This window comes from Ursus maritimus, unplaced genomic scaffold (genome assembly GCF_017311325.1).
Source record: "Ursus maritimus isolate PB19 unplaced genomic scaffold, ASM1731132v1 scaffold_6, whole genome shotgun sequence".
Lineage (NCBI taxonomy): Eukaryota > Metazoa > Chordata > Mammalia > Carnivora > Ursidae > Ursus > Ursus maritimus.
The window spans coordinates 12,596,460-12,605,175 of record NW_024426774.1 but is presented as its reverse complement, the minus strand read 5'-3'; positions in this window follow the sequence as shown (position 1 = coordinate 12,605,175).

The following is an 8,716-nucleotide window of genomic DNA, read 5'->3' as shown; positions in this document are numbered from 1 at the left end:
TGATATTAACCATATAGTTTAACGCTTTGTCTAGCCCCCTCCATTTCATACCTGCTCCTCTCTTCAACGAGCGTTGGTATGATTAGGACTAGGCCTGAATCATTCTACCTGTATTTCAGAGCCATTTACACTTTTCCTTTTCAATGGACTTTCTGTTCATAACCTTTGCCCATTTTATATTGTATTGTCAGTATCTTATTGATGTATAGGAACTCTTGATGTATTAGTGAAATGAACTCTTCGTGTGGAAAGACAAAGGAGAATGCTTGTGGGTAACCCTGGCAGTTCTCTCTTGGTAGCCTGATCATGAGTTAGCAGTTCCTCCTTTCCCTAGTAGCATGGGCTTGGTTCAGTCTTAACTGTCCAGAAGGTTGTGAGGTAGAACTCGCTGGCAGACTCAGCAGCAGTTTGCAGCTCTGCTCAACAGCTGCACCTGAGCTCAGACTCTCCTTCCTTGAGCTTGCAGGACTGCCCTTGATGCTTTCCTTATGGAACAGGAAGCAACAAGGAAGCAAAGCGCCTCTCCTTCAGCACAGTCCCAAAGAGAATCTGTTTGCACCAGACCCAATCCTACATCTTTCCAGTTCTCGAGAGCATAGGATTCATGCAACTTGCTGACCCTCCTGCCTATGGATCACCAAAGATGCACAAAGTGCTTGCCCTGAGCCTTTTGCACAAGAACCTGTGATGTGGCTTGCACTTGCTTTCTCTCCCAGTTTACCATTTGTCCTTTCACTTTGTCTTTTGCCTCGAAGACTGTCCTGGATTTTTCACGCTCATTTGGTTTCAAGAATGATTTATTAAAATCTATGTGATTATGTTGACATGTAATAAAGTAGTTTTCTTCTAAACTTAAAATAGCTTCTTTCATTTTTCCGTACATGATATATGATTATCATTTCAGTCCCAGGTCTCCAGCTATACAATTTAGTCCACTGACGTCCTGTTATGCAACTTAGCTTGTAGTACTATTCCGTAGACACATGTAATTTTCCTTTTATTACTCAAGTATGGGCTGATAAATTCTCTTTCTAATGGGAAGAAGCCTATGTATTAAATCAATGGACAATATAGAATAATATGTACCTTAGGTTAATTATTTATGTGGTATAACACTCTTATCTTTCTAAAAAGCTTTTTGTTATTTAAACTTATGCCCAAACAGAAAGAAATAACATGATAAGCTTCTACGAACTCACCCTCCATCTACAACAACCAACAATTCACGGCCACTCTGTTCCATCTTTCCTTCCAGCCTGCCCTACCACCCACTGCTTCGTCACTGGGTCAGCTGCTCACTCCTTTATGTTGTGGGTTCTCAGACTTGTATTATGCTTAGCCAGGCTTTTCTCAGACCTGTGTTATGCTTAGAGAGGCCAAAGTTATTAAAAAATAGTGATCTATGTTTCTTTCTATTACTTTATTTTTCAAATTTAAATAATTGTACAAATTATTTGTGGGATTTATTGTGGTCTAATGTGTCCTACTTATTTTTTCCAGATTGCTTTTTAATTGTTCCAGTTTAAATTTATTTAAACAAGCATTTCTTAAATAACTCATCTTTTCAATAGTGATTTGAAATGTCAAATTGATTCTATAGTAAATGCCCATTGGTGATAGGAATTTTTTTATGTGTATTCTGATATAGCCTACTGATCTGCTAATATACAATTTAAATTGCATTTTTAAATGCTTTTTCATCAATATTCATAAGCGATTTTTTCTTTAGTTCTCTTTTTACATCATCTGACAGAATTTGGTATTAATATTGTGCTAAATTTGTAAAATGGATTTGAAAGATTTTCCTCTTTTTATTGCTGTGAAAGAGTTTAAATAGTATTGGAGATGTTCACTTTTATTTTATTATTTTTTTAATTTAAATTTTACTTAGTTACCATGCAGTACAATATTGTAGAATTGAGTAGAAGTCAGTGATTCATCATTTACATACAGCACACAGTGCTCAGCAGGACAAGGGCCCTCCTTAATCCCCATCACCCAGCTAGCCCATCCCCACCCACCTCCCCTCATCGGCCCTCAGTTTGTTATCTATCATTAGGAGTCTCTTAGGGTCTGTTTCCCTCTCTCTTTTTACCCCTTCCCATATGCTCATCTCTTTTCTTTCTTTCTTTCTTTCTTTCTTTCTTTCTTTCTTTCTTTCTTTCTTTTCTTTTCTTTTCTTTCTTTTCTTCCTTCCTTCCTTCCTTCCTTCCTTCCTTCCTTCCTTCTTTCTCTTTTTCTCTTTCTTTCTTTCTTTCTTTCTTTCCTTCCTTCCTTCCTTCTTTTTTTTTAGATTTTATTTATCCATTTTAGAGAGAGAGGGAGCTTGAGCGGGGGTGGAGGACTTGAGGGGAGAGGCAGTGGGAGAAAACCTCAAGCAGACTCTGTGCTGAGCACAGAGCCTGCTGTGGGACTTGATCTGATGACCCTGAGATCACAACCCAAGCCAAAATCAAGAAGTGGACACTTAGGGGCACCTGGGTGGCACAGCGGTTAAGCGTCTGCCTTCGGCTCAGGGTGTGATCCCGGCGATCTGGGATCGAGCCCCACATCAGGCTCTTCTGCTATGAGCCTGCTTCTTCCTCTCCCGCTCCCCCTGCTTGTGTTCCCTCTCTCGCTGGCTGTCTCTATCTCTGTCAAATAAATAAAATCTTAAAAAAAAAAAAAAAGAAGTGGACACTTAACCCACTGAGCCAACCAGGAACCTCTCATCTGTTCTCTTTCTTAAATTCCACATATGATTGAGATCATATGATAATTGTCTTTCTCTGACTGACTTATTTCACTTAGCATAATACCCTCCAGTTCCATCCATGTCATTGCAAATGGGAAGATTTTATTCTTGTTTGATGGGTGAGTAATGTTCTGCTGTATATAGACCACATCTTTATCCATTCATCAGTCAATGGACATTTGGACTCTTTCCGTAGTTTGGATATTGTTGAAGCTGCTATAAACATCAGGGTGCATGTACCCCTTTGAATCTGTACCTTTGTATCCTTTAGATGAATACCTAGTAGTGCAATTGCTGGATCATAGTGTAGTTTTATTTTTAACTTTTTGAGGAACCTCCATACTGTTTTCCAGAATGGCCACACCAGTTTGCAGTCCCACCAACAGTGTAAAAGGGTTCCCTTTTCTCTGTATCCTTGCCAACACCTGTTATTTCTCATGTTATTAATTTTAGCCAGAAATATTTACTTTTAAAGTTTGGACACATTTTCCTTGTGAAATCATCCGGATCTAGTATTTTTGGTGGATATAGCTTTGAAAACTTTCTCTATTTCTTGTGATAATGGATTGGTTTGGATTTCCTATCTCTTCTGGAGCCAGTTTTCATATTTCATATTTCATTTAAAAAGTTCTAGTTTTTAGATTCTTCTCTCTTTTTTTTTTTTTTTCTTTTCTTTGTGATCCAAGTCTAGGTGGTAGGAACAGTTACCTCTCTTGACCCTGTGAGCATTTGAGCATCAGGCGCTATTCCCTGTGATCCTTTCAGATGACCTCAACTCCAGCTTCAGGAAGTTTCTCACATGCCTGCACTGATCAGTATTTTGCAGGATACTGGGAGGGTGTTTTGCAGATCTACAGAGGCCTTTGTCTCTGCTGCTCTCTCCTCTCTGGTACTCTATTATGTCAGCTCTAGCCACCGTGGTCTCCCCAAAGTGTTGGCTCTATTGCCTCAACTCAAGAGGAGATTCTGGCAAAGTCTCAGAGGGCTTTTCCTGGGTTCCTACTCCATGATCCATGGTCTGACACTCTAGGCAATAAGCTGGATAGTTGTAGGTTCACCATATTTATTTCCCATCTCCCATTGATCACTGTCTTTCATTGCCTTCAATCTGTATATGTCTTTTATTTCTAAAAACATATTTAGATTTATACATTGGGGTTTTTTATGCCACTGTTTCTTTCTCTTCTTTGGGTATATTAATATCGTTGAAGGCTATTAATAGACATGGGTTGAATGTTTCTTTCCTTTTAGTACATCTATCATTTTTTTCTGTTTTTAAAAATCTCATGGTGTTTCCATTCATCATTTCTGTTCTCATGTCTCATTCCTTATAATATGTTTGGCCTTGTCATCTCCATTTTGGGTTGCTCCCAGTTACTTACATGATTATTTGCCCTGGGCCCAGTCAGCTCGTGATTTGTCACTTTCTGTTGTCATGTCATACTTTCCCTGGGTTCATATACCTCTGATTGTGTTCTCATATTATGGTCATGACTGCTTCATAATATTCTTTAAGCTATGGGGATAGATTCGGCTATAATTTTCACCTACTTATATCACAATAGATTTTCTGTTGGATGTTCTTCATCTCGTATTTTTTTCCAATTCTCTTTTTCCTTTTATCTCACCTTATCATTGCATCCATTTTACTAATGTAAATAGCAATTGTTATTTCTTTTCCTTGTTGACCAAAGGTGTTTTTTTCTGGATAGCTGGTTTTAGGAATACATATGGAGGAGGAAGCAGAGTCTATTCGGGGGAGACATCTCTTTATGATCCAGGATGTCTCTAAGTGATGCCTTTAATCCCTTACTGCTCTTTAGCCGACCAAGGCTGGCACCACAGGGCCATTAACAATGCAGTCTTTCTCCTCTCATTTTCCTCAACATCAGACTGTATCCTGGATTCTAGCTTTTTATATCTAGTTACGGTGGTAAAAAATAAACACATAACTTTAAAGAATATGAAAATCTGAATTCATTTACAAGACTACTTTTCTTGGTGTTCCATTAGAATAGATTGTTTTGATGATGGTCTCTGAAGCTCTTCATCCTTAGGAAGCAGAGTGTATGACAATTGCGACCTCAACCATGGAGCTGGAGGTGGAGTCACTGGTGGTTTTGGTCTAGGACATCATCAGTCTGGAAACCAGTTTTATTCCCACTTCTGCTTCTGATTATTTGTTAAAACTCAGTGTTTAATAAAACTTGTTTTTTTTCTGCCTATTCACAAAGCACTATCGTAGCTGCCAGGCGTAGAAATGTCTACCCCTCCTGTACCACTTGGTAAAATGGGAAAACTAGTGTGAATGTGCCTGAAGGGTTGAGTGAAAATCTGTTGTTTCTGTCTTCGACCTTCTCAGTGGTCGGGCCAAAGCTTGCCTCTCGGTGTCCTGATATTACCTCATCCTCGTTCTCAGCTCTAGTTCAGATGACCCTCTGACTGCAGGGGCTGGCTCTGCCCAGTTGGAGCCATCTTCCACTTGCTTCTGTTAAACGTCAGGCTGGCGCTGTTATAGACAGGAAGTCCACAGTTGCTTCGTATATTTTGCTGCCTTAAGAAATCAAATTCAATATCAAAAATAATTTTGTTTTTTCCAAAATATTTTACATTACTGTCTTGTTTGAGGACTCAGGGATGCTTGACCACACAGCGTGGTGATTCTGAACGTTCCTCCCTTCTTTCCTTTTTCTTTCTTTCCTTCCTTCCTTCCCTCCCTCCCTCCTTCCTACCTTCCTTCCTTCCCTCCTGCCGTCCTCCCTTCCTTCTGCCTGCTTGCCTGCCTATCTTTGTCCCTTCCTCTTCTTTGCACACATCATGGCGTTCAGATACTTGAAAATGGCATATAGGTGATGATACATCGACACCACAATTTAAAATATAGCCAGCTTCAGTGGGTGAGTCATCTTGGTTAGAAAGGACATATAGTTGACAAATACTCAGAGTCATCTCAGTGCTGTGGTGCATGAACCCAGCACCTGTAAGGGACACTCAGTTGTGACTAGTGAAAAGGTTATGTGTCTCTATAAGCTTTTATATCTTAGACCAGATGTTTAAATGATTTTTCTCATTCAGTGACCCTGGGTAGGGCTGTATGAAGGGCAGGAATGGAAATCTGAATAGGCTCTTTCAGATTTAACTTTACCCTGCAGACATAGACATAAAATAGTAAGGTGGAGACGTAGAAAAACAAAAAGGCATAAAATTTAATTATCTTCTTCTGCTTTCCTTTCTTCCCTCCTATCCTTCCCCAGGGTCTGCACTCAGCCTGGTCTAAAGTAACGGCCCCGTCCTCACCACCTCTTTTTACAGTCCTTCATACTTATCTTTAAAGAGAGTTGGAAAATGCCTTTTGTTACTCCCAGCACTTAGCAGAGTCCCGCTGAGCAAGCCAGCTCCCAGGGTGAGGGCATGTCAACACTTCCTATGAGCAACTAGCTTCCTTACACTTTGGCAGTTAGACACATGCCCATGAAACACAGTTCTTTCTCTGCTGAATCAGGACATGTAAATGAAGGAGCTGGGCAGCTAGACTGGAACAGGTGGTAGGATTTTTTTGTTAATTGCGGGGGGGGGGGGGCTGGCGGTTGCTCTACACCGTGGATGGCTCTGTGTTAGAGTTGGGGCTGGATAAACAGATGAGTGTGTGAAGTACTGATTAGTTCCTTTGGCCTGCTCAGGGGCTGGGCTAATCAGCAAAGAATCAGACTGTGAGACATAAAAGAAAAAAGTAGGAAGTACAGTTTTAAGAAAATGCTTTCTGGAACACCAAGCCACTCCTGGTTTCTGAAAATATAGTATAATTATAGTGCAATAGAACAGGAAGCAATTTCAGAAGTCAACCTGTCCGGGCATTTAACAGATAGATGCACTGAGGCAAAGAGAGAAGAAGGTCCTCCCAAGGTATGCATTTTATGGATGGGATCCTTAATCTGGGAGGGCGCAGTACACAGCTTTTCATCTTCAACATTATCACAGTTGCACTGAGTCTTGGAAGGCTCTCCTATGTACTGTAGGCTGTTTAGCAGAATTCCTGACCTCTACCCTTTGAATGCCTATTAGCAACCCCTCTAAAGACACAGCAACCAAAAATATCTCCAAACATCATCAAAACCCTATAGGGGCACATCACCCCTAGTGGAGAACCACTGGTCTAAAATTGGCTGATGCTGTGCCTGTCTTTGAGTAAAGAGTCTGTGTAGGCCCTCTATATTTGGTGCGGGATTAGAACATTTCCGAACTTCTCAAGCAGATTTTCATCAGGAAATAGACAACAGGCAGGACTCAAAAGAGAGAGAGTGAGAAATCATGATGGTGGTCAAGAAAAATGTCAAGTCAGAGTCCAAGCTGTTGTTCATCCCATTTCTCTATAAAGGCTAGGCTACTTCAGCTACTTCCCCAAAGCAAATCATAAGCATGGTGCTACATGTACGATTTGTCCTTTTTCTGCTATTAACTCATCACCACTCTGGGTATCCGTTTTCCTCTTATTAAATAAGAATATTTGGAGGATATGTTTTCCACATCTCATCCAGTTTTCATGGTGCTACTCATTCATGTTCTAAAAGTGAAAAGTCCCATAGAGGCTCCCGAATTAAGAGAAAAAAACAAAAACAAACAAAAAAAACCCAACTGTTCTCCCAAACCCTCATAGAAGTCCCAAGCCCCACGAACTTTCCAACCTCCTAATTAAGCACATTTTTCTAAGCAGGTTATAGGTTTGATTTCTGGCAGCTCAGCTGAACCTGCCAAGTGTCAGAGTAGTTGATTAAAACGAGCAAAAAATGAAAGTAAAATTAAGGCTTTGATCGCTTACTGTCATAGGATAAGCAAGAGGCTGAATAGGAGAAAGTGCTGACTCCCTGCTGTTCCAGTTTAACCTGTGGCCCAGTATCACCAGGTGGGTCAGCACAGATGTGGAGGTCAACTCACTGCCAAGGCACCCCAACCAAAAGTTCCTGTGGCTTTATGGACTCAGTAGCTGGTGGAAAGTGATAGGAGAGGACTGAGAGTGGGAAAGTACTGAGTACTGAATCAGAGTAGAGACAAATGTCTTCAGTGTTGCCGTACTGCTATAAGAAGGCCTTTGCAGAGACACCTGAGATAGACCTCAGCTTGAAGGGCCCAGCTAAAATGAATTCTAAATAAAGGCACCTGGACTAAGAATACAACCTTGAGTAGGAAGAGTGTGACAGGACAAAGAAGCCTGAGTCTTTGCAACTCGCCTTAGGCACTTCACCAAGCCTGGTAGGAGGCAAGAAGATTCCCCCATGAAACTTTTGTAATTACTAATAGTCAGGCTTGAAAAAAATCACACACAAGATTTCTAGCCAAGAAATGGACTCCTCAATATTTCTTAGGTCTGCTGAAAATTCTAGCAGGTACATTGAGTGATTTTCTGTAAATCTATTCCGATTTTAATATGCAAAATGTCTTCCTTGGTTTCTTCAAAGAAACTTGGATTCTTACTTCTATTTGTGACTGCTGGAGATCCATTTGTTATCAGAAAGCAGATGAGAACATATGCCGTAAAAAAGAGACATCTGTTATTTTATTCTTTATTCTGTTAATGTGGTATATCACATTAATTGATTTTCAAATGTTGAACTACCCTTCCATCCCAGACATAAATCAGACTTGGTCATGGTGTATGATTTTTTTTCTAATGTACTGTCGATTTGGTTTGCTAGTATTCTATTGAGGATTTTTGAATCCATGTTTATCAAGGATATTGGCCTGCGGTTTCTTTTCTTGTGGTGTCATTTTCTGGCTTTGGTATAAGGGTAATCCTAGCCTCAAAAACATGTTCAGAAGCATTCTCTACCCTTCACTTTTTGGAAGAGTTTCAGAAGGATTGACATTAATTATTCCATAAATGTTCGATAGAATTCACCAGTGAAGCCATCTGGTCCGGGCTTTTCTTTATTGAGAGGTTTTTGACTACTAATTCAATTTCCATATTAGTCATAAGTATGTTCAGAC